At 41.8% G+C, this 27,026-nt stretch overlaps 1 long non-coding RNA gene across 2 annotated transcripts in view; it reads left to right on the top strand.

The window, feature by feature from the left end:
- LOC113947420 overlaps positions 1-27,026 on the top strand; it is a 101,147-nt gene that overhangs the window by 63,490 nt on the left and 10,631 nt on the right. For both annotated transcript variants that reach the window (XR_003527717.1, XR_003527716.1), the window contains exons 3-4: positions 9,984-10,281; positions 10,605-10,664. This is a non-coding gene — a long non-coding RNA (uncharacterized LOC113947420). The remainder of the gene's footprint in view (positions 1-9,983; positions 10,282-10,604; positions 10,665-27,026) is intronic.

The raw sequence follows: 27,026 nt of genomic DNA, 5'->3' as shown, positions 1-27,026 counted from the left end.
TAACTGCAGAAGAGGAAACAACACTGGAGGGTAGGAGTCATCAAACCTTGTGCTGGTGAATCATCAAGCTGCAGGCTTTTGAGACCAAAAAAAAACCCACCTACACATCTGTCTGCCATGGATAGAATGGAGGGAAGTTTTCTGACAGTTCGTGATCTGTGTTTTGCTGCCCGTAAGCTGCGTGGCTGAATAGAGAGAGAAGAACTCACTGAAGGTCTGAACCTGAGCAGTGGCTGTGTGGGAACAAGGGGTGCTTGCTGCCTTTGACACAGCAGTCAATGTAACCCCCTGGTCCCCATCCCTCAGTCCAATAGAGAAAGGGCACGGGAGATGTGTGTCAGCTAGCAATTCTGAGAGGATCTGCATGGAGGGTAGCAACTTGAAGAGCCACCAGACATGCCTCAAGAGAACTAGTAAGGCAGTTCTCCACCATACTGTCAGCTGGAGTAAGAATAAACTAAAGCAAATGTATAAAGCCTAAATTAAAGTTAAATGTTTGATAGAGGCAAGATAAGGATTCATTAGATAGAAGACAATCTTGACAGTTTAGCGCTAAGGACCGCATACAGTCATTTCTCAGAGAGATAAAGAATTTGTTGTCTCACCATTCAGTATACTTTTTATTGACCATCCAACCAAAACCATCTTCATCTGGATTTTATGTGAGAACTTTAGCTTCTGGGAGGCAAGACAAGGAGAGACATGACAATCTCCACTGTCTGCAAGTGGAAAACTGTTGCACAGAAACTAATTCTGGGATTATGGAAAGGTGACGTGCTCTCAGGCATCCTTCACACTCAACAATGAGCTTGAGGGAGACCTTTCCATGGTACCCTAACTTTGAGCACCTAACTTTAACCCTGAGCTATAAGGCTGGTTTGGCTGTGGAGTGGGGGAGAGGTGGAGAAAGACAGGCACTTCCTTCCAGTGGGGTTTCACAAGAGATAGAGCAGGGTCCTGTGTTAGGTCACTTGGCCAATCAGAAACTCCAGAATGGGAATCAGGATTCCTTCTGGGAATGTAGAGGACATGGAGGTGTGAACAAGCTAGTGCCTACCAGTGCACAGAGAGGTCCTCATGAGCTGATGTAAACCAGGGTTTTCAGCCTTGCCAATAGACTAGTGAATCTCCTTTCTGGCTGACCCTAGAAGGAAAATGGGACCAAGCAGCCTCTTTGCAGAGGTCAGTGAACAGCTCCAGTTACCTCTTACTGTCCCCCAAAGCTGTGGGGACCCTGGAAGCCAAACCCACTCCAGGGGTGACCTGAGATGAGACCACAGCCTACCTGAGAAGATAGGAGAGCACCAAAGGGAATTACAGTCAATTTCTGCTTTGGAGAAGGCTCTCTCCCTCCTTTGGGATGGACCTAGTGTCTCTTCATATGACCACATGCGTCCTAATTTCACGGGGAGCTCTGGATCAGTTCTCAGCAGGAAAACAGGCTGAGAACTAACTAGTTTTCCCTGCCTTCCTTCTTTTCTCTGTCCCCTCATGCCTGGCACATTGCGAAGCACAACCCCTGCCTCCTCATACCAGAAGGCCAGTAGGGAGGGGAGACAGGAGCTGCAGGAAAAGCAGGGTCTTCTGCTGCTCTTGGGGCACAGACTGAGCACAGACTATGGCCACCTGGGCATGGTCTCTGCTGGCCTTACCTGGTCAGTACTTTATCTTGAGCTAGGAATGCCTCCCATGCCAAGGAAGGTGTTTTCACACAAGGACTTGGACTTGTGCTTTAACAGCCCACCTTGCTTCTACTATTTTTGGAGACTGTCTAAAGGAGTAAAGCATGTTCATCTGACTCCAGCTGAAATTCAGCAAATCTCACTAATCTTCAGAAAATGTTTCTTTGTGCCTACAGGACAATTTTTAATCTGCCACATCCAATGACCCAGGTACTGTTCAGGTCAGACCAGGAGATCTTGAGGGCAGAGACAGATGTTCTGTTCTGTGTGGCACCTCCTCCTCCTCAGATGCCTTCCTTCAACAAAGGATCTACCATCTCTGTCTCTTGGATCTCTTGGGAATCAACCAAACTTTTCTGCTCCATGTTTCAGTTGTGATTTATTCATGTACTTCCTATTAGACCCAGAAATAATTTTTTTCTCTTTCCAGCCCCTCAGTTTAATTAGTGCACAAGTGTGTTTGTTGCACAGTCTCACATGTGATGGGATTTAACCACAAGCATTTCAACCAGCCAGATCAGAAACCACCTCCTCTTGGCTGCACACATATCACTGTCTCAAAATGCAAGACTTGATGTAATTTTGATTCTGACAGTAAAGGCTGCATTGAAATCTCATCTGGGCTTGTTAGTGATATATTGACTTAAAGTACCCGCTTTAAAGAAGGGCAGGAAAGCAAAGCAAGAAAAACTCAAATCTCCCACTAAAGCCAATCCTTTCTAGGGAGAATGGGCAACTTGTGAAATAGAAGTATTTTCAGTGCCAGGGAGAAAGATACTATGTATTTCAACAAAGCCCAGATATTTCTGAGTTATATAGTCTTAATAATTCAAGTTTAGTAAGTGTAGTTATTGCCACAGTCTGAAGCCACATTGGAAAAAACTGATCACTCACTTCATGCTGTCTATAACCAGGTCTTTGCTGCAGCCCCCAAACAGTTTAAGCTGTGCTGGCCATAAAACAATTTAGAAGATTTTCCCAGTGCAGGCAGGCTTGAAGAAGAAGCCAGTTTATTGCAATTCATGTAAGTGAAAAATACATGACATTAAGTTGCTTCCTGGAGCCATTCCTAAATGGATAATGGATAAACAATGCCAGTGACCCCCCCCCCTTGCCCTTAACTGAGGCACAAGAAAAGAACACCCGTGGTTGAAGGTTTTGTTCAGCCTGCTGGGAAGCTTCCCAACAGAAGGAGTCCCAGGCAGAAAGAGGCACCTGCCACTGCTTTATATGGAGATTACTTTCCCCATGACCACTCACTCCCCTATAAATTTCTTCTGCTCTGTGGATTTACACACTTAAAATATGTAATAGGGAAGGAATATAAACTCTCACTTTGTGGTATCGCTGGCTTGCATATTGCAGCTCAGCAGTCATGGACAGCATCCAGCATTAACGCTCAAAGGCAGCTGCCATATTTATGACTTCTCCAGCATCACAAGAGCAAGAAAAGCTGGCAAAGAGTGACTGAAGCACAGCTGAATGAAATGCATAGTATAAAGAGGCCAAAAATAAAATATTTTTTGAGTCTGGATTCCTAAAGTAATGGGGTTTATGCAATGCAGCTTGTCTGGGCGAGGATGTGTGTGTGGCAGGTGCCCTTTCCACAAGCCCCACACCATATTTTGATCCTGCTGAGCTACTGCCAATGACTTTTGACAGGGGGGATCAGCAGTCTTGGAGGCAATTCAGTTTGCATGTGATGGATGGAAACAGATGCTTATGCCTCATAGGTAGAAAGGCTAATAAACTCATTATTATTAGGCATCAGACTATTAAGAGAAGGTAGATGTTTTTGAAACTGCACCCACTTGTTCTTCAGCTCACAGAAGATCCCCTCCATGGCTTAAACTGGCTGAAAAATATCTCTGTGTATGTTTCAAATGCATTTGCCAGCTTCTTCAGAAAAAAAACCCCGTACATTTCTGATGTGCAGCTCACTTGGGAAGGGTTGGCTACACTCACTTTTTCTGGTACCCTCTGTTTCTCTAAAATTATGTGCGGATGCAGATGCTGCTCCATGGGGGCAAGACTGCCATCACCCAGCCCAGGCTTTGCTGAGAGCACAGCATGCACTGCTGCTTGTGAATTACACCGCTGCACGTGCAATGTGAAGTGGGCACTTGAATTTATAGTATCTATTCAGGCTTCTTGGTAAGCAGAGAAAGGGAACATTGCCATATATGGAAGGTAGGCAAATGGCATTGGGAAGGTTTTCCAAGGTATGCTCTGCTGCATAGTGAATGATTTTTATACTTCACAGACCCGTAACTGGCCAAACTGGGCTTGAGGAGGAGGGAAAAGTTCAAAAATCTACAGTCAGAGAACAGTTTTGCAGTACATTTGGATATATATCCAAATGCCACTGCTTCCAATAAGAAGACTCCCAAAATATCCTGATTTCCACAGTAGGTAAAGAAATCATAATGATGAATGCAATTACATCAAAGACAGCCCATTACCTGTGCTTAGAACTAATGTGATCATGGTGCAGCAGTGATGAATGGATATTCACTGCTTCTTATTGCAGACAATAGCAGTACTTGGGTTTTTGCACCCACATTTATAATACAGTAAGAGAGGAGAAATTTCATAGCAGTGGCTAATATCAAACGCCTCCATCCAGAGAAGGCTGTGAGCACACTGTTTGATGTTCAGAGGTGAAAAAGCACCAACAGCTTTCATTTCATAATTTTTAAAATCAGATCACTTGCTTGGGTGCTGCTGTGATTGATAATGCCAGTGCTTGCTTCAGAAATGTCCTTGCTCACACCTCTGTGAAGAATATCCAGAAGAGTAGTCCAGGACTAGGAAGGAAGTTTTGGCCTACACTGCATCTGAATGAAATGGAACTCACACTGTGGTGTGACCATTTCGGGTCTGTGGAATTGAAGAAAGCTCTCTCGCCACATATGGTATCAGCTTGCACTCAAACCTCTCCCAAACAGTAAAAACTTCTTACTTGATTGCAGCCACTAAAGCAGGATTAAATATATGACCAATCTGTAAGTTGAGATCCCTTTGACTCTGAAGAGAGCCTGAAGCAATGATTCAAAACTATGTGAACTTTCAACTTCAACTCACTCAGGGCTGTGGGCTCTTCAGTTGTAAGATGTGTTTTTCCAAGGTTTTTTTTTTCTTTCTTTTGATTTTGCTACAAGGTTCGTTATTTTGCAGACAATGGGTCTTTCCACCCTGCAGGGATTTATTTATCACTGCTGACCCTCTGCATCTTCTCCACATGGAAGAACTAATTGGATGTACTTTCTGCACATGACCAAGGCAGGGAAACTCAGAGCTGTAGGCCAGGGAACTGAGCTGTCTAGAGGGTAGGGAAGCACCTGATGCCTAGGAAAACTAAATGTCAGAGTCTTACAACAATATCTTTCCTTTCTTCCCATAGAGGAACTGGGACATACTGAACTGAACTCACCAGACTGCCTATGAAGGTCTGTGAAACCTTCAGGGAGCAGTGAAAAACAACAACCGAGATAATCCCTGGCAAAAACCAGCCCAGGGGCATTAGATGTCTGTGAATATACAAAACAATATGTATTCTATGGGATACTAAGAGTTCAGGACATTTCTTAAAATTACAATGCAATTACCACAAAATTACAGTGGCATTTTTACACTGTCAGGACCTCCATGTGCTATCCTGTGGCTGGTGTATATGATTAGGCAGGAACAACTGCTGCTTTTCAGCCTAGAAAAGAAAAAAAAAAAAGGCATTTATTTAATATATTTCATGTATTTCGAGATAGGGTTGTATTTATTATAATTAAATGTTGCAAAATGCTGTGTTGTAATCTTAAGCATTTTTCTATTTCTTTATTCCTAAAGACACCAGAATCCTGACATTTTTGTATTTGGGAAAAGTGATGGGATTGCCAAGACTTTATGCTGTAAGTCTTTAAGAGTTTAGTAGATTTATTATTTTCCTTCAAACGAATGCCTTCTTGTCATTGTCAACCTTCCACTGCTTATCCCCACCTCCAACTCCTTAGATCCAAGCCTAAAAAAAGAAGCTCTTTGGAGCTTGATGCTTTGCTTGTATCTGTGTTAGAGAAACTGTGCTATTCTGGAAACACTCAGGCTTCTCCAAACAGTTCTTCCAGGGGTAACATCATGCATGGTTTTCATCTCAGCCATAAGAACTTTCACTGGTCTCCTATCAAGCACCACCAGCCAAACCCCAAGTACTGGCAAGGTCTAAAAAATGTGTGTGTATGTGAGTATGTGCACATGGGTGTATGCACATAGGATCATTTATTCTCATGAAAGAGAGGTTTAATGACCAGTTTTGAAACCACCCCAGCACCATTACAGCAGACTCATCCTGCAGGCTTGCTCTGACATACAGCACTGACACGAACTTGCAGATCTGACCCAACCACCACTGGGAGGTTTACTGATGGGATGTGTTTTTTGCCATCACCTCTGTCTGTCCCTGCAACGGAGGCAGAGGAGGGTTCTACATGCCTGTATGATGGCCTGTGCCTCAGGAAAGCCCCTGCCTAGGCTGTGCCAGCTTAGGGTTGCATGAAGGCAGCTTTGTACAGGGATGGGACTGCACTACACTGGAATATCACCCCCACATTTGTGCTGATCAGCAGCAGCACAGTTTCTTACACAGACTGAGTTGTACGTTTCTCTTCAAGAAATATTTTATCAACCTTGACTGGAATAAAAGCACTGACACACGGGGAAAACTGTCTGCTATTATTTTACAGTTATAAAGAACATGAACCTGCGTGATGAACCAAATTCTCCTATTGCAAAGATTATTTGTTAAATGAAACAGCTAAAACAGCAGAAAGAAGCCATTCCTGGAATTCACAAGGAAAAAGATTTTTCTTTACAGCAGCAAAGCAGCACCGTTGTCCCACTCAGCATATTAACACTCACAGTAAAAGATGGCAGTTGCAAAAATGTGGAGGAGTACAATTAAATCAGTATTTCTTAAATAGTTCTGGAGTGTGCAAGCTGATATTTTGAAATAATAATGGAGAACGCACCATGTTCTGTGCTGTCAGAGTTTCTGAGGGGGCAGATTCAAAAGTCTTGTGTCACTTAATACCTCCAAATCTCCAGATGAATGGAACAGGAGCAAACAAGACAGGGTGTTGTATTTGCATGTTGGATGAGTTATGTTTTGTTTTCTTTTCTTTTTTTCTTTTTTTTTAAGCAAATCCATAATTTAAATGCTGCTGTGATTGAAAACTAAAATTGCACAGTATCATACACAGATCTCCTACAGATAGTATGAGTTGGTGCATATATGTGTGCATGTGTTTGTGCTGTAATTTAAAATATAACATTACCACAAGCTAAAAACATTTAGGAAACTCCTTTGAGAGAAAGTCTTCACCTCAAAAAGGGGATCCATGGTAATGAAAATCAATGTGGCAGCCAGAAATAGCATTTAAACCTTTACCAGAAAGATATGGCACATCAAAGAAGTTAAATCAATCTTCCATCCTTCCGTCCCAAATATCACGCCTGCAAGATGAGCATCCCTTTCTCTGTGCTGACAACTACGCAGTTGTTACTTGTCCCCATCAGTGTGCACTGCATGCTGTCTTTGCCACCACCCTCTCTCTCCATCTCCAGACATCTGATCTGCAGTCAACGATCTGGATTAATAGGAGCAGTTTTGCATGGGCAGTGATACTGTGAAATACAGTGAAACCAAAGAAATGTGGACTTTTACCTTGTGGGCAGCCACAGACACTGGGATTTCAGTTTGCAACATGGCTGAGGCTAAACTTGGTATCATAACAAAGTGTGGGTCTAAATAAAAGCTGCCTTAAACCCCCAGGAGATTTGCTGCTTCTACGCGATGACAGTTGTTAGAGAGTAGCTCTCCTACAGAAACAACCACACCAAATATAACGTGCTGGAGTAAATGCAAGAGGCAATGATGGAAGAACACTAAAAATGTTTTGCTTTCTCTCTGAATGCAACGTTATTTCTGTGAGAGGTCAAATAGATGCCATATCTTAAGGGATTTGGGTATTTGTCCCTCTAGCTCTGTGATTCCCTCAGTTTTTAATACAACACAACCATTTTCAGAAGCTCCTAGTCTTTCCTGAGGCTGTGCTTTGGGTTGAGAAACTCCTTCATGTACCAGCCCCAGAGAAGTTGGTGAGCAACTTTCTCTCCCAGATGACTGCCAGCTGCATTGAACATAGGCCACCAGGATGCCCTAATTGTGTCACCTTTTCTACTGTTGTGCTGTTGATCAGTTTCACAGATAGTCTTGATTCAGCCATGTATTCATGCAGGCAGAAGATGCAATTGGGAGAGGAAGCAGCCAAACACAGTAATACAGACATTTGCCCGCTTTACCACAATGGTGTATTTTCATAGAATGATAAAATGCCTGGGATTGGAAGGGACTTTAAAGATCCTCTGCTTCCCACCTCCCTGCCATGGGCAGGGACACCTTCCACCAGACCATTTTCTGTCAACTTCTCTGCTGTCCCTTTCCTCCAGCTCTGCTCAGAATGGCACGTGGATTCCTCACACAGCTGCTGTGACTTGCAGGAACTTTGCAGGCATGTACAAGCCTGTAAGACAGAAAAGTAGTGACCTTGCCTGGAAGCTTAGGTACACCAAAGCCAAAGGGAAAGCTCTTCCAGTCCATAGAATGCCTGGATTTTTTACCTGTGGATTTTAACCTTTGTGTTCAAAGCACAGCAGGCAGCAGTGCTCGTAAAGGAGCTTATAGGAAGATTCATTCTTTGGTCTTTTTTTCCACACAAGTTTTCTCCTCTGCATTTTTTTTTTTAAGTTTTTAAAATTTTTTTAATTTTTTTTTGTTATTTGGAGTTCTTCTAACTTCAGCACACAAAGTAGAATGCAGCAAAACCCCTTGTCTGTCAGTACAAAACTGTAGCAAGAAATGGTTTTGATTGAAGCTGAGCCAGCTTTCACCTGCCTCGATCCATAACCCTTTCAGCTCCCCTGAGAAGCAACCTTGCTAGAAAATGCTGCAAGCAGACGAGTCTGGTGTGGTTCCGTGGAAAGCCAAAATAAAACACAGTCACACCGCTAAGTGCAGCTCTGGGCTGTGAGAGGGATAAGATGTCCCAGCCCTTTTGTGTCCCTACAAAGTACATGTTTCCACACTGCAAAAGTGGGTCTCACTTGCTATGGGGAGAGACAGAAACTGAGCAATACCTTCCTTAATGACCCTTGCTATAACATGCCCCTATGGGTGCCAAAGGTGGACTTGCCTAAATAAAAGTGAGTGTTTGGACCGCTACAAAATGAGAGATGTCATAGGGGGATGTGCACGCCTCTGAACGATGGCTGGGCCATCTGTGACTGCCAGCGTGGTGGAGCTTGCCTGATGCTTGAAACATTATCAACAATCTCAGCTATAAGCTCCCACCATTTCATTTTAAAATTAAAGTAATTTTATGAGTAATAGGAGCACATTCATGCTTGGAAACAGTAGAGCACTTAGAATCTTTTTCTATTTCAGTGCTAGAAAAAAGAAAGGGACAAAGTGCCAGGAAATATTGTTTCTTGGCTGAACCCTTGTAGACTGAGTTTTGGTCCAGAGTGGGTTTTTTTTGCATGACTCAGTGGTAAGTTCCTGAACAAAGAACTTTATGATACAGAGGCAATACTGTAAAAAGCATTTAACTCTAGATGTGCTGGAGGAAGTTTTGAAAACTTCTATCTTCTCAGAGCAGTGCTTGCAAATGGATTGAAACCTTCCTTGGGGATTTCTGTAACAAAGTGGGTAAAAATTTAAGTGCTTTGTAATCTCTATGAGAAGAGATAGTATCAGGTAGAGTAGATAATTTGAAATACTTAGAGCAATGATGCTTTTGAAAGCCTTACTTCATTCTTGGAAAAACTAGTTAGTAGCAAAATTACCTTCCAAAAGCTTCTCTGCATACTCTCCTAATGAACTTCTGATTTACATGCAGGTTTTAGATATGTCTTGTCTATTCTAATGTCATTTTCTTCCTTTTATTCAAGGCAGATTTCTGTTTTAGGTGGAATATTATGTAGTGTAGATAACTGCTGTGGAGGAATTATTGCAAATACCTCATTTGTAAAGCTTTTGTTCTTCCACTTTGAAACCCCATATCTCACTTCTCAAAGGAGGAGAGGATATTGTGTTTGACTTATGACAAAGCCTAAAGCATTCTTAGGATTAACTGCAACTAATCACTAAAACATGCCTTCTCATTTTGGAACTGTTGTGACTCTTCAACATAGGAAAAGTACTTCCTACTTCAAAATCTATTTCATTTCTAATTTTTTTTTCTCTCCCCAAAGGCTAGGTCTGGGCCTGTGCCTTCCTCATCAGCATGCCTATTAATGTCAAGACTGAGGACATGAGAAGGATGAGATGACCAGCGCACAGCAGTGAAAAAGATGCCAGTAGAAGCATCAAGACCAAAAGTGATCAGACTTCAGACAGAGAAGGAGTAGGAAAATTGCTGAGGTCTCCACACAGGTGTCTGATAACAGTCCCACCAAGGTGGAAGTCAAACTGTCTCACAACTCAGCCTCTTCTCCCTAGTGCCTGTGGAGACAGCTTCCAGCACGACACATCCCATCTTTGCCTCTCCAGGTAAGACTGGGATATCAGTATGAGAATTGGGCAAATTTTTACTTCTTTTGATATATAGTAACTGCTGTATCTATGATACAATCTATTTATGTAATTTATTGAAGGATAATGCTGAAGAAAGGGATGTCAGATGCTGTGCTGGTATTTAGAAAACTGATCACTAATCTAGTGATTTCCAAAAAGCCACTCTGAGTTACAGCATGGAATAGAAATTGTCTCAAAAAGTAAGTGAAAGAAACTTGTGCTTCAGGGCATAAACAAGCTTCATGAAAGGTTGGGATAGGAATAATATCCCCTTCTGACACATTACTTTATAATTGCAGAGTATGGGACTGCTTGCATCGTTCTCTGAAGGGTCTAATGCTGGTACTTCTACACACTAGGTAAGTAATTTTTTAAATTTATAGATTCTTCAACTTCTTTCAATGGAAAGATAAGTTTTCAAGGACGTTTTACACAGGTCAATTACTATGTAGAGACAAAGAACTTCATTTCCTCAATTACATTTCATGATCCCATAAGGGGTAGTTCACAGATGCCCGGGGACTGATGAACCTCATGATGAAAACCACAAGATAACTCAGACCAAGAATCAGATTCTGTCTGACAGTTTTCTAATACCTGATGTCTTTAAACCAATGCTTGATTTTTATTTTTTCTAATTGCAGAAGACACGCTTCAGTTCAGCCAGAAAATATGAACTTGAGGGAAGAACTTAAAAGTCTGTGGCAAGTTTATAAGGACTGATGTACCATTTGATTGTAATTGTTTAATTCTAGACTGAAAATCAATGAATATACAAAATTTCATATTTCTAAGAAAACAAAGACATAAATCTACAGCCATGCTGGCAAATGATGTGCAGATATCTCCTTGGGGAATCTGCAAAGAAGGCCCACACTTGTGGGAAGGGTGTTCCCAGGATTATGTCACCTACATGTATCATGAAAGAATTTTCTCCTTGGCTGTTCAGATGAGGATTTTTAACAGTTGCCTCCCATTTACTCTATAACATTTCACTGCTGAGTAACTCATACTTCTTCACACTGTTTTAGTTTGATGGCATGTACAAGTAATGCAGAGACCTTTCTTTCCTAGAGGAAATTAAGAAAATAATTAATTCTTTCACTCAGCAACTCAACTGAATTCAATTCAGGTTCATTCTTTTAGGAAAGGTATTTAGCTAATTCTGTCAAATTAAAATATGAAAGGAAAAATGTCAGTAATAATGACCATCATCATCACAATTCTTAGTTCTTTCATGTCATGCTTCCTCCACTGAGAATTTTATTTTACAGAGGGAGAAACTAGCATAAGGCCTTAGAAGGCTCAAGTCATATCTGTAATTTCTGCATATTACTAAACACTAGCATACACATATATACATGGCACAAAATCTCACCAATGCACTTTTCATGTTGATTTGGCTTTTTGGTTTCATTTGTAAGATTTTTTTTTTCCTTATATTTACTTTAATGTGTATTTGCTAGATGCATTATATGCACAGAAAAAGGTGTAATAACAGGACAGAAGTGTCAGCTGCACTCCATGCCCTTAAGAGAGAGAAAAAATATTTTCTGGAAATATCTATGGCACAGGGCCCTGCTGGCAGCTGCTGATCTCATTCCTATCCTCACATGGGGTTGTTAACACAAAGACACATCAGGGAATGACCGAGTACTGGAAAGGCCATGACCAAAGTGAATATTGATTCTCTTTTTCCTTGGTGTGACTGGTTGCGTAGAAAACACTGATCACCAGTGCAGCTTTGAGAGAAGGTTGAACGAATTCATGGAAGAGAAACTCCCCTGAGAGCTACTGAATACACAGAAAACCAGTCTGGCTCAGGATGTGTCTGGGGTGCTAAAGGCTGTAAAGTACTTGGAGGAGAGGGGAGATGCTGCTTGCACTTCTCTGATCTCATGCTCCTCGTTCCAAAATCAGCTTTTGGGCGTTTGCATTAGCTGCTCTTGTTTCATTATGCTTTTGTTTATTGTTGGAAGGAGATGAGGACTGGAAGCTGTCAAGGACACTGGCTGCAGACACTGAGAGAACTCTCTTTCCTGAGGGCTGGCTGCAGCACAGAATTGACAGGCCCTGCAGCTGCCCAGTAAGCATGTTTCATATCCAGAATGAATTTTCCAGATTGCCTAAATGAGTTGAAACTGCAGGTTCTGTTGGCCAAGACCAAGTGGCTTGCACATATTGGGAAACTACTTCCAGTTAGCTTTCTTTCTCTTTGTCTTTCTACCTGTGTTTGAGCATTTTCAATTATGCAGAAATGTATCATTAAGCTCCACTTCTTTATATTTAAGCAGGCAAGGAACAGGGATCTTCAAACTTTGAGAGAACTGCAGAATACTTTGAAATATTTTAATGTGAACCACTCTTTCTCTGATAGAAAAACACATATTTCTTTGTTAATTCTGAGTCACGTTAACTGGTACTGGTAAGTTTGTACTCGCAAGCATAGCACGCTAGATGGATAGACTGCAGCAAAACGAGTTACGTGTTGCATTTAGAAGCAAATATCACCTTTAAAAAATTTACCTGTCTGCCAAGACTTGGCAAAATGAGAAAGTTCATCTCAGTACACAGAGCAGTTCCTCCCTGCCTGACTCTCCTCGTGGCTGCTGGGTAACACTGGCATGCTGGCTCGTGGCATGTCAGGTAACACATGCTGAGCAACAGTCAAAAAGCCTTTCATTTCTTGTAAAAGTGAAACAAGTTTCTTATTGAAAAAAAACTATTTCCAGAGGTATTACAGCTGCAGATGATGCTGTAGGCTTGCTTCTCAGCCATCAGGCAGAGCCCAGAAGCCTGCCAGGAAACAGCTTTAAACAGTTTCAGTAGGTAACATGTATAACAGGGACTCCTCAGTCCCAAAGAGAGAGGTCCAGCTGCCTTGTGCCAGAGCATCCTACCTTTCTTTACACCTTCATTACCCAAACAACACACACTAACAGCCAACATTAATATGAAACAAGCAACAATAAAATATACCTATTTAATTGTTCACAGTCTGCTAAGTGTGGAGTGCCCCCGGGACATCCTGTGCTGTTTTGACCTCCAGTTCTCTCCTAACTCATCTGCAGCTCTGCTGTTTCATGCTGGGAGGTCTTTCAGTTTTGGCTTTGCCTTGCCTACTACATCTGCAGTGAAGGTGCTGTTCTCTCCTAGTGTGCCCAGTGGTTGCCCCTCCTGAGGAAGAGTGATGATTTTTTGAGGCTGTGGTGATCTGGTGTGATGAGTGGCTGTCTGACCTCTCAGATAGGAGGTCTCAACTAGCAGAGTCTCTTGTCTGTTCAAGACCTTACAAGCTAAATGTCTTCACAACCTTCTCCCCTTGGGCTTGAGGGTGGCATCAGGTGCTAGGGCTCTTTCACACTACAAGGTTTGTAACATCTGGCCAATGTCATGGATTATAACAATAAATGACACCACTTATAACAAACATCTCCAGAATTTTTCCAGACTTTTCAATGGTTTCCAGACTTCCTGTCCCCTGTATCTAGAAATGACAGTTCTCTAGAAATGACAATAGATGTGATTTTGACATTGAGGATTCATGTGAAGTTGGTGCAGAGGCTGGTAAGGGACTGCCCTGACCCTCTGGGGCCAGAAACATTTGAACTGAAAGTAGAGAGGTTATAGAAGGGTCAGACAGATGTGTATGATCTCACCTTTCTCTTTGTGTCATGGGACTTTGTGCATAACTGGCAATTACAGATATACCCCTGAAACTCACACCAAGTTTCTGACCTGTTGTCGCACACTATTTTATGCAGCATATCATGTCCAACATGACTATAACGTCTTCTGACTTACTCAGATCCAGCTCTGTCTCCTGCTTTTTTAAAATTCTCTCCCAGGAATTTCTCTTAGGCAGACTTCTTTTTTCATTATTCAGGCTCAAATCTGATTTCACCGCTGTTTTGCTCCACATCAAAACCTCCAACCTAACTCCCTTTACACTTAAGGCTTCCAAAAGCCTAGAAAGCTGCTCCAAGGCAACTGGTCTCGGTGGAGCTGGGGCAATGAGCTGGGGTGGCTGTACACGTTTCTGTTATTAAAAGCAAACCAATCTGTCCAGTTTGTTTGGCTTTTTTGTATTTATTTTTTTTTTTATTCCCATGTGTCAGGTCTATCTCCCTGCCAGCTCACTGCTTTCCCTGTCTGACAGTATTTGCTGTGGGCACTCATGCTTGGCCAAAGGACATGCTCTGTGACTTCGCTCAAGCAAGGCTGTCTACCACATGTTCAGCGTATGTTGAATAAACAATGTCAGATCTTTGCTGGAACTTCTAGGTCGCTACTTAAAAAAATGCTGGGAGTTAGCACAGGCACATCCCACAGTGCTCATTGTGCGCAGTAGGTTACAGTGGTTGCTGGAGCCTCCCTTCTTGGCTGTCAAGGTTTTGCAAACAGACATCTGTGTGGTACTCCACACAGCATGCCCTGCTTGCTGTATTGCCAGAGACATTGCTGGGCAGTACCCTCTCCTCACCTGAGAGCTTTGGAGTCCCAGTGACATGTGCTATAGTTGTCTGTGCACTCATCAGTGACTTCTTTGTGATGCTGGCTAATCTCTCCAGGGCTGGATCTGTTTCTCTTAATAATTTTCCTTGCACACTGGAATCCTGCAAGCAACCCTTGTTTTTAATTAGGGGCTCCATAATGTCTCCGATGATAGCATAGTGTCAGAGATCTTATATCTGAAACATAAGGCTCTATTGCCCCTTATTTTTATTCTCAGTTTTGAGCACAATTACTGAGTCCCTTTACAGTCTTATTCTGTCCAGGTCAAGACTTCAAATAACTTTCTCGATGGTTCAATTATTCCAAGTATTATTTTGAAAATAATAAGTTACTCTCTTGTGTCACTTCTTGTCCTCCTTGCTCAGTGAGACAGTAAAAAGTTTTACTTCCAAGTCTTCCCACTGTCTTTCATGACCAACTCTATGTTCACTTGGACACCTCAGACTGGCTTTTTGACCTCTCAGTGACACAAGGCCCTTATGGCAGTTTGCCTGCTTCATTTCCAGGCTGTCTTTCTTTGCCTGGACAACAGGGCATTAGTCAGCAGGGCTGATGCTGCAGTGATGTGTGTACTGCACTGGCTGATGACATAAGCTCTGTCCCACCTCTTAGAAAGGACAGTTTATCTCCAGCTGCAGGTCACCCCCTTGCTGTGTGCTCCCTGACGTCACCTGTAAATGCTTCCTACATAGAGGCTGTGCCTCACCCTCCCTGCTCTAGAACTGAGAATATAGAAATACTTGAATAAAAGAACTCAAAATAATTTCTGCCGTCCTTTATGGAGTAGCACTGCTACTGGTGTTAATAAGAGAGAAGTCCTGTTAGAGTCTGTAGCAAACATCCCTCAGGTAACTGTGGCAAATGAGGAAGCATTTAAAGGTGGGCTATGTCCTAATATCATCTGTTGGAAAGAACTTTATATTTCATATATTTGATGTTATTGCTCTGAAAGACTGAATGAGGGAGCACACTACGAATTGAAGTGCCTATGGAAATTAAAGCCATGTTTAAATGAATTTAAAATTTTTAATGCAAAATTCAGCAGTTAGAAATTTTGCATCAACTTCTACTTAATTAAAATTAATAAGGTTTCAAAGAGTTTTAGTTGGGATAGATGAGGAAAGAATTTGGCCTTAAATGTGTAATTAAAATACAATTATATTGGAAGGAAGTCATTACTGAGGTTGTACCTCAAAAGCATACCTAATAGGCTATCAGGAGGAAAAGGTTTATGCGTTTGGTACACCAGCTATATAAGATATAAAAGGATGTAGTCACTGAGATAAAGAGATATTAGCAAGATCATTTAGGTAGATAGTAACAACTCTTTTATGGTCAAATCTCTCTGGCTGTATTCAGCAACAAATCTGCTTCATCTTAGTTTGGGATGTACAAGCACCTCTGCAAGTTTTTCTTCTGACACATTTAGTTGTTTCCCAGCCCTCTCAAGGGGCTGTGAGAGAGGGAAGCATTGTTCAACCATGTCAGACATCTCTGGATGATGGAAACATTAGCACTAAAATAGCTCAGCTGTCTGATTTTGGGAGCCGTTTGACAAAGGTACACTCAAAGTGAAGGGCCTAATCCAACCCTTGTTGAAACCATGGGGGGAGCTTTCCTCTTGGTACCTGCACCAGTCTGCATGAAGCCCTGAGCACAGCACCACAATTGTGGTGTCAGAGTTATGCACAACCCTACACTTGCAGGTTTTGTTTTTACTTTATTCTTCTGGCACACCTATGAAAAATGATTTAATAAATGTGACATTCCACAACATGCACGAAACAGACAGATTTGGGAGTTAAAGTTCAAGTGTGAGCATTAAAACTGAAGCCACTTTGTGCTCTGTGGAGACAGAACAATCCATCATTCGTTTGACTGTTTTGGGGTTTTTTGGCTTTTTTTTATTTTCATTTTTTTTTGGTAATGTGATAAGTTTTGGTTTTGAAGTCAGTGGTGAGGTTTCTCTTGACTGTACTGGGGTTTGGATTAGGTTCTTGGAAGTAAATGTATTATCTTCTATAATAAATCATATGGGTAGTCAAAGATGGAAAGTTCACAGTCCCACTCAGATCAGCTCCTTTTTAAATGTTCTGAGTCATGGATTGAGTTGAATGGTCTGGACCACCTGGATATAACCTTGAACTCAAATCACATCAAGAGGATTTTCTTGTAAGCTTTTGATTTAACCTTGTTTCTTCACATAAATTTCTAAATTTTTTAACTGTGATTTTTACAAGTACAGTGAGTTTTATAAAAGAAATGTGAAAGAGGAAATGTGCATCCCTGAGCTGTGCAGTGTCCCCTTTGATACAGTACAAAATCTAGAGTAAGTAGCCTGATGTTTTAATGAACAGATATATGTTCCTGGCAAGGAAGTGAACTTAACACTTAGTGAGATGCACTCTGCTGAACTGCTGACATTCAGTTCATAATCAAACTTTTCTTGTTAAAGAGAAACTGCAGTCAGACCCTTTGTATTGAAGATTTAGTTCAGTAAAATAAAATTCTGTGACAGTAATTTCTCTCTACCCTTAGCTTCCCTGTGATAATGCTTGTTACATGGATAAGAAACATATAGAGTTTGACCTCACCTTTCTCACAACAAAATCAGATGTCTTCAGTAATACTCAACAAGGATGTTTTCAAGCATCTTTTTTTCATTTTTAATACAATACTGAAGATGTGTGATTGTCAGTGTTGTAGTACTTCATCATCTAAAATGGTTTCCACATCAGAGCTCCTGAAGAAGCCTGAGAAGGGGTGTTTCATGTACAATATTAGCAGCACTTTCAACAAGGCAGGACTGAGTGAAGACAGTCTTCTGTGGCCATAATAGCATAAGTGCATCCTTCCCTTCAGCAGTTTCTTTCTTTTCCCCCAGGATCTTGTGGTAGCTCACACCTGGAAAAGCAGCCTTTATATCTTCCTCAAGCTAATTAAAATATAGATTCAAGCAGATGAGCAATATTGCTAAAGTGTCCAATTTTTAAGGTGTCAGTCTCTGAAGATTTTCACGTTTCAGTCATGATTGAGGTAAGTGGCAGCAGAGTTCTCAGCCATGGAAACCACATCTGGATAAATTACACCTCTCAAAATTGCAAAACTCTTAAGGATTGACCTGGGATGGCACTAACTACTAGGATCAAATAAATGTAGTGAAAAAGTGCTCCCGATCACAGAGGTCACTGAAAAGCCACACAATTTTGGCTTATGTTGAGTTTTGCCTTTTTGTACCCACAGGAAATATTTTTTTTAATGCTTTGAGAGGGGGTGGTGAAATTTAGCAGAGAAACTAATGGCCTGAGGTACACAGCTGAGACAGGCAAGGCCCATTGCTTATGTCCACACAGTATCGATGTGAGCATAGTGTGTGTGACTTACCCCCTGCAAGCCACAGCTCCTCTCCACTGGTGGGGCAGGGCAGGTGCAGTCAAACAGAGAGCATTATGGCTGAACCCCCTCAGGTGCAGACAGAGGCTGGATGGCAGCCACTCAAGCCTTTTCACTTGTATTTTGAACCAAGTTCAGAGCAGTATGGTTTAGTTGATATGGTGGTGTTTGGACTTGATGATCTTGGAGGTCTTTTCCAACCTTAATGATTCCATGGATCTATGAATATAGGTATTTGCTGGCTGACATCTATGCCATTCAACTTACAGGGTTGTTCAGGTCCTTTGGATTTATATTTTGTATCCTGTACACAGTTTAAAAGATATATCTTCTAGGATTTCAATTTGCAAGCCATGTAACTAGAATGCATGAGGGGGCTTATGTCCAAGAATATCAGGATTTGCCATCAGTTTTGCATACGGATAAGGCCTACTTTCTTTCTTTTTTCCTTGTACTCATTAAAGGCAAAACACAAATCTGTGCATTTTAAAGCAGCTCTATGAAATTGCATGGCCATATAATTGCAATCTATTGGACCAAAAATTAAATCTAAAATTAGAGATAAAAATCACAAAACTTTACCAGTCCTGAATTTAAGGCTTACATTTCTGTGAATTTCTAGGAAAATATTTTAAGAATCAATTTAAATGCTAATGAACTGGTTTGCCATAAAATACACAGTAGTAATTTTCAATAGCTGCTTCAGAGCCATAGTCTTTCCTTTGTTGGGTTTCACTTGTGACATTAAATTTACACATATTGCTGTGTATCACAGACCGAGGAGCTTCCCTGAAACCCTGAAGAAAACAAGTCATCAAAACCTGAAATTGTTCATGTGTGCTTTGAAAATCTGATTGTAGAGCCAGACACAAACTTGTGGAATCCTGAAGAAGAGTTAAAGGCAGAAGTACTTGTCTCTTCCTACCCTGCGCCTGACTAGCTGTGGTCTCCAGCTTTGCCTGTGGGATGTCCCCTAAAGTTCAGAGACCTCAAAACAGTCTTACTCAGATCCTTCTGCCAGCTTTTTGCAGGTCCTTTAGTTTGCACTTCTTCGCGGACCACAGGCACTTCCCACTCTGGGTGGTTGTGGGGTTACAGCCCATTAGAGGTTATTTCCATTTAAATTGGGACCAGCTACAGTTATTGCCTCTGAAAAGCATGGTTTCTGTGACCTCTATCACACCATCTAGGGCTGGGCTGCAGACCATGTGACAGAGGTGATAATGAGCTGGTTCTTTTACTCAGCACACACCCAGTGACCTGGTTAAACTTCTGATGTAAGGGCCTGGGCATAGCACTTTCCCACACATTTTCTGAAGCAGTCATAAGCAGTGCTGTACAAGCAAATGGCCCTGGGTCTGGCCATCTGCACAAACCTGAAGCATTTGCTCCATTCAGCCAGTCACTACCAACTCATTCCTGAGCTGATGAAATCTGGTTTGCCATGAGGTTGTGTCTTGTAGCCAGGCTTTCTGGTGTCAGGAGACAATTTGGTGTAGATTTCTGGCTGTTTGCTATCTGGCTTCTATCTCTTTCAATTTGCAGGTATATCCATTGGTTACATTTATCCTAGAAAACTAAGCTGTGGCCATGGGTATATAGTCATCTCTACAGCACAATGATGATGGTGACCCCTTGCCCCATTTTGGCCTGTGTTGACCAGCACTCTCCCAGCAGATCCTGGACATGATACAACAGTAAAGTCCAAGATCATTCCAAATACACAGTGTGGGGAAAAAGTAGTTGAATCACATGGACAAGAACTGTTCTGTGCCAGGGAAAAACTCCAGACATATTTAATTCATTGCTATATTTGTAGCATTTGAAGACACTTCCATTTGATCAAACTTGTTTGGAAACTGCCTAGCAAATACCTGGGTCATTTGGGAAAGCTGGCATGGAGGAAAAAAGGGAGTGAAAAAGCAAACACGTTTGCCAGTAGCTTTTTTTGCTAAATAGCTGGGCTGCAAAAAAAAAAAAAAGAAGGAAGAAGGAGAAGAAAGCTTCTCTCCTGGTACTTGTGGATTGGGTCAAAATAGAGGAATCATAGGCAGCCACAAGCATGTTCATGATCTGTAAAACATGTATGCAAGGCAAGGAAAGATCCTGGAATGACAAGTTGGAGGAGAGTGAGAAAGTTTCTCCAGTGGAGCTGTTGATGGAGGAAGGTTGTTAATGGTGTGTCCCCACATAGCAGAGGACACTCACCAAGACTCCGGAAATGCCTTTGGGCTTTCTGTCGGAAGAGGAAACATGAATTTACAATGCAGTCCAGCCTGAACAAGGATGGAGGGAGAGGACAAAGACTCAAACTCCTGTTAACCTGGTGGGAATATAACCTGTAAAACAGAGAAGATAGGACAGTTCTGGAGAACCAGACAAGCCCAGCAACTGCGCAGTGCACAGTGCCATCTTGTTTGTACTGTATTTCTGATGAAGTTGTACCCAAGACAGCTGTATCCTGGATGTGGCTTCCCTGTGCCAGGTGTCAAGCACCCCAAAACAACAGAGAAACCTGGTCCCTGCCAGCGGACACTCACACCAGAGAGCAGAGACACCTTCACTCCCCTGCTGCAGGCAGATGGAGGAGTGGGGCACCACGTATGTCACCTCTTCAGTGTCTCAGTATGCTCAATAGCCTCGGATGGGACTAAGGTGTGGGGACATCTGCCGGCATCACTTCTGAAAAATTGAAGATTCATTTACATACTGTTGATTGTTCATCATATTGATTGTTAGTGAGTAAGAAATTTGAATATTAAGGGACAGCTTCAGAGTTAAACAGGCAGAAACCTTAGTCCTTTTTCATTAAGAAAACATCTGGGGGTTTTTTTGCCCTCCTGAACAGGGTTTCAAAAGACAAGTTATCCTTATAAACTCTTATAAACACCCACAGGACAATTTTGCTTTGAAGTATCAATGTGACAGGGCAAAAGCAGAACAATTTGATACTAATGATTTTAGTCACCATCCTAATGCTTCATGTTTTAAAGATCATTCGGCAATAAAGACATCATGATTTTACAGTCACATTAGAATAATAAACTGTAGCACTTACCGAGTACTTTTTCTCCAAGACATGAAATAAAATGGAGCAAGAAGTGTTTTTCTCATTTTAGAGTTAGAGAAACTGAGGCCCAAAGATGTGAACTTCTCATAGCACAGTCTGGGAGAACCTCACCTGCCTCCTAGTTCTAGGGCTGCCCTTTGGGTCGTACTATCCCTCACCTGCTAGTCCAGACAAGATGACTGATGACAACTCTCTGCAGGAAACAGCAGATGCATATTGATGTTCTCACTCCCTCCTTTGTAACTTCAGGCGCTTCACCAAGACATCTCAAATAGCAGTGTTGAAACTGTCATTAGGGAAAAAAAATAAAAGCAGAAAGAAAAAGTGTCAAGATCTATTCACAATAGACAAGATGAATACAATTCACCAGACCTGCTGATAATCTCTGGAGGGCGGCGGAGTGGCCACAGTCACCTTTCCCCATCATTTTTGCTGGCACATTCTCTGTCCTTTCGTCTGCATGAGAGAAGCAGTAGTGTCGTCCCCAGCCTGGGTGACTGCATCTCACCTGGTCCTACAACAGGCTCCGTCACTGGCCTTACAGTCACCAACAGGTGAGGAACACACAGATGTGCAGCTGGTACCAAACAGCCCCTCGAGTGCAGGGACTGCAAAGGCAGGAGGCCGACGATATGTCAGACTTCTAATTGAGATTCACCAGCCTCCAGCCTGGGCTCGATTCATTATTCATCTGGAAATTTTCCTCTGTAACTTTCTTCTTTTCTTTTGTTATCACCCACTAAGCAAAGGTATTTATTTCCCTCCCATCGATGGATGTCTCTGCTAATATGTTGCTCTCAGATTGTGACAGAAGAGAAAGAAATGGTTACAAACCAGGTCCCAGAGCAGTCATCAATATTTACAGGAGTCTGACAGTGACTTATTTTAGACCATCTACATTTAACCACAGAAATGCAAATGAGGTACTGTTTGTATTGTGAGCGGTAAGGATGGGATATTCTTACATGGGACTCCACTAGTAGAGATTTGTTCTTCTTCTAGAAATATTTCCTTTTGGTGCTGTCTCAGCATCTCACTGCAACATACAGTCAAGAAGTCAGAAAAGGCAATACAAAAGACAGAGTGGATTTCCTAGCTTAGAAACAGGTGTACATAGCTTAAAATTTTGGCAGAGAAAAGAGAGGAAAAACTCTTTGCAGCAGGCGTTCACCATCAAAGCCTCTGCTGCGCTCTTTCACGGCAGTTGCCCAGTGAGCCAGTGCATGCTGAGCTGATTTAAAAGATTGATTCAGATAAAATATTTAAGGATTGACATGATTAAGTATGCAGGAGTTGATATGAACATTTCGCTCTCCATCGTTCTCCTCCAAAACATGATCCCATGTGTTGCACGCTGTGGGTGAGATGGGATGGGGAAAAAAAGAAAAAGAAGGAAAATCTCTAAACTGGAGGCTCTCATCTTGAGACTTCAGAAGAAAGAAAGCTCATACTGGTGTGGACACAATTCTCAAGATGAGGTTTCATTCCAAGATGAACGCAGTGGAGAACAACTACTGCCTGCCTACCTGCTGTCCTGGGGAAGGACCCGCAGGTGCTCTCTTTTGATGGTCATGCTCACTCCCTGCAGCATCCTCGCCCTGGGACACTTATTGAAAGCTGTCCAGAGCATCAGATGGCACATCAGAGAGCAGAAAGCAATTTCAGCCGTGGGATTGCTTCTGGTAGCAGCACTCATTGCCAGTTCAAGGTTGTCAGCCTCCCAAACTGACTTTTACTCTCAGCTAGGGATTTTTTTTGTTTCTCAGCACAGCAATCTTTTTGCTAAGCATCATTTGCAGAATTGGCTGGAAAGATATAGATCATCATTTCGTCAAGTTCCCTCGATCTGCATCTTCATGTTTATTTGTCTTCGCATGACTGAGGAATGTACTGAGGACTGCTCTGGGAGTAGAGGCTACCCTCAGGAATAAGGAAAAGTCCCATGAGTCTAGAGATAATTTCACTACATCTTGGATGTGTGATATGTGGGAGGACAGTCCCCCTCTTTTTTGCCGCTTGCTTATGTTGCTGTATATGAAAAGTTATTTCCAAATGATGAAAGTGTTTGCCAGGGGTAGACAGGTTGTTATGAATGGCATAACTTTTGAATTCTGCTTATAATTACCCTCCTATAAATTTTTTCCTTCCTTCTTTTTTTTAAACTTTTTATTTTTAGGGCCTGTATGTATCTAGTACATTTCTTCCCTTATGTGAAAGGTTTAATAATCCATTGCTTGATTTCCATGTTAATTAAGCACGTGGCTTCTCCAAATAACTGCCACATCCTTGCTTACTTAATATGTACGTTTATACCCTTAGCAATGATCTGATAACATTGTCGGAGCAAAATACAGAACAAGAAACTGTGGGGATTAGATATCACGGAGGACACTTTAGGGACTGTGTTAATTGAGGCAATCAGCAAGATTAAGATAAGTCTTACCACTTCCTCATGTTGGTCTTAATGACACAACACAGACCCCAAAGCACTTTACCTGCTGTACAATGTGGTTAAGTCACTTTCTTCCCTAGGGTATGTAATCTAATCTAATAGATAAAACACTTAGCACACTGAAACCAGCTGGTGTTAAAAGCTGTATTTCTAAAATATGGCACCTGTGTAAGGTTTTAAAGACTACTGAAAATAGTAAGGGCCTATGAAAGTTGTCATTTGGTGTATATGTGCATACACACAGAGATAGAAATCTGTATGTATGTGTGAGTGCACAGGCTGGACTGACCTAGGTTGATGCTGCTCCAGCTTCAAGACAGAGGCTTGCCCAAGTGATCCCCAGGCATCTCTCTAAACAATATTGCCCTGAATTTCTGATAGAATCCATGGGTAGGGATGTGATAAAATTTAACATTAAAATTTTTAAAAAGACTATTCTTCCTTCAAGAATATTGGTGATTTTCTTTTCTTTTTTTTTTTTTTGCTTCTTTCTACAATTAAAATGAAGATATCTCTGCAGCAAATGATTTTCCATAATCAGGCTTTGAATAATGGAGCTGTTGTCAAGGAAAAAAAAGGCACTACCCAAACCTTTTTCAAATCAATTCTTGACAGAATTCTTCAAACAGAGATAAACATTGTTAGTGTAATGATTTGCCACATGACCTTGCACTTGAAGTGCCAAGCAAACTGAAAAATAGCACATTCAAACAAAAAAAGTGCTGATTCTGATTCCCAAAATAATATTTTTCTAGATGGAACTGTTTCTGCTATGGACCAGCATGCACATACAGAGAGAAAGTTAAGATTTTCCCTCAGCAATATATGACATTTCCTTCTCAGCTTAGATAACTGAGAGTCTATTTGGGCTCGCTAAAAACACTTCTGCACGTCTGGGAGCAATACAGCTCAAAAGCAATTCATGAGGAAAGATAAGTCTTGCAGTCGAGGTAGAGGATTAAAAGGGAGAGTTCAGTTCAACTCTGTCTTGACCTCTGAGCCAGCCTCTTTCTCCCTCTGAGGTTCTCTTCCCATTTCCATGAGTCTATGTGGGTCAGGGGATCCCATTTGGCCAGAGACCCTTCCCATCTCCTGTGTCACCAGAGCCCTTGTTTTCCATGCATTTATAGACTGATATGAGGAGTGTGGAAAACAAGCAGGAGGAAATGAAAGCAACCCCAGTGGGAAGAAATCTGATATAACTGGCCTACTAAACAACCTGGAGGGTTTTATATGATGGCAGTGTTAAAAGCACTGGATAAAACCTGCTTGGGCAGGGCACAGACTATAAAATGGAAGGTGACACATTCTCCATCGTTGCTGGTTTGGGGATGGCGGGCATCTCAGGGGCAGCAAACCTCCTCTGCCTGTGTGTCAGGAACAGCTTCGTAAACTGCATACGCCTATGAAACCAACACCTTCAGAGAGCAGAGACCCTTTGCCACCCCGGGCCCAGTGCAGACTGGTGTCCTCCTTTGGAATTGGACTGTATGGCAAGGAAAACTGTGCTGAAGCATAAGTCATAGGCTGCCTAGGGACAGCTGCCATTACTGCCCTGACAAGTTGTATAACCCCAAGTGCCACATGCGCTCAGTAGTTAAAAGATACTAGTTTCCCAAACCAAGAGAAGTTACAAGTGAAACTAAGTGTAAAAAGTTATTAGGCAGAAGCACATATTAAATGGCCAAAAAGCCATTACTTCACAGCAAAGGAGCTAAATAATATTGGTGAAAAGCACATTCTCTTTCAATGGAAGAATGAAGGCAGGAATAACGAATTAAAAAGCAATATGCAACATATGGCAAAAAGGGGGAGTAATAAAAATCCATATAAATAAGAGTTTATGAGGTGTAGAAAATTGATAAAGGATACTAAAGACATCAGAAAAAACTTCATGGATGGTCAGACTTTGTTTAAGAAGAAGTATTTTCTTGAAAAGATTTGAATAATAGCAGAAAAACTATCAATACCATAGACTTATTACTAGCTGAAGACAGCCTGGTCATTAATAACAATGAAGAAAAACTCTAAACTGTTCAACAATTATTTCTGCTCTCTATTTGGAATAATGTATTTTCTGACACACTACTAATTAAGAAAGATATTGAACAACTTGCACTAGAGTTAACCATTTTTTAAATTGGAAGGTCCACAAAAGTGGCCCACAAGAGTCAATGAAGGATATTTTTAGCATGTGTACGTACTTTTTAATATTAATATTAATATTTTTTTTAAATGGGTAAATTCTCATAGTTCAATGTCAATATTGTGTAAAAATTCTGAGACAAATGAAACCATGCAGGTGAATATAGTCCAGTTTACTTGATATCAATATCAGGCTAAATAAATGAGAAACTAATTGAAGATTTAATTAATAAAGAGTTAGAAGAGAGGCATATAATTGACATGGTTCTACTGAGACCGAGTTTGTGATTTCAGACAGACCATCTGTTGTGGAAAGTGAGGTTGCTAGAGGGTAACCAGGCAGGACAGATCTGTCCGATGTGCAAAGCATCAGTGTGCAGGACACCCAGGGCCAAGGCAAGAAAGACCACAGCACTGCTTCCCTTCAGTGTGCAAGACAGATGCTGTAATTCCCATCTCCAGTTGCCCCCTAAAGCTGCAAGGGGTGGGTAGCCCCTGTGGTCGGAGCCACTCAGTGATGGGTGGCACGAAGGAAAAGCCACAGGAGCCAGGGACAAAGAGTGTGAAATGTCCCAGGTAGGCAGAAGGTGAAGGAGCCTAGTGGTTTCTGGTGGCAGGGGTAGCCCAGATGGCCAGGGCAGTGGATGCAAGGAGTCTGGGGCTGTGACGAAATGCAGGACACCAAGATAGGGTTGGGGGTCAGTGGGGCAGGAGGGGAGCGTGGAGGCAAGATCAGTAGAAAGGCAATGGGACAGGGAGCTTTGGGGTGGAATGAAGAATGTCTGAATTCAGCAATAAGATATAATTTTCTGGAAAAGCTGTGTCCTAGGCAAGGGATGAGACAGGCTCCCTTGGAAAAAAAGAGTCGGCTGTTGCACCGTGGTCCACTTTATTGCCACATGCATACAGTTCATGCGAAAAGCAAGCATTCAACATTGCCCAATGAATTTCAAATGCCTTTTCTGTTTTAATTTGTTGTTCTTTAACACAGAAAGTCATTCCAATAAATAAATAAGGTGATTGTGCAGAAATCTGTGAAGAAATAAATTAAGCAGGGGCAGGAAGCAGGGCAGTGTAGGTGTTTCAGGAAGTGAAGGGAGCAACTGGGCTGCAGGTTGCTCATATGGCAAAGAAAATAAAAAAGGA

The sequence above is a fragment of the Corapipo altera genome, unplaced genomic scaffold (assembly GCF_003945725.1).
Source record: "Corapipo altera isolate COAL_440 unplaced genomic scaffold, ASM394572v1 24b, whole genome shotgun sequence".
NCBI classification, from domain to species: Eukaryota; Metazoa; Chordata; class Aves; order Passeriformes; family Pipridae; genus Corapipo; species Corapipo altera.
This window is presented reverse-complemented; position numbering and strand designations above follow the sequence as displayed.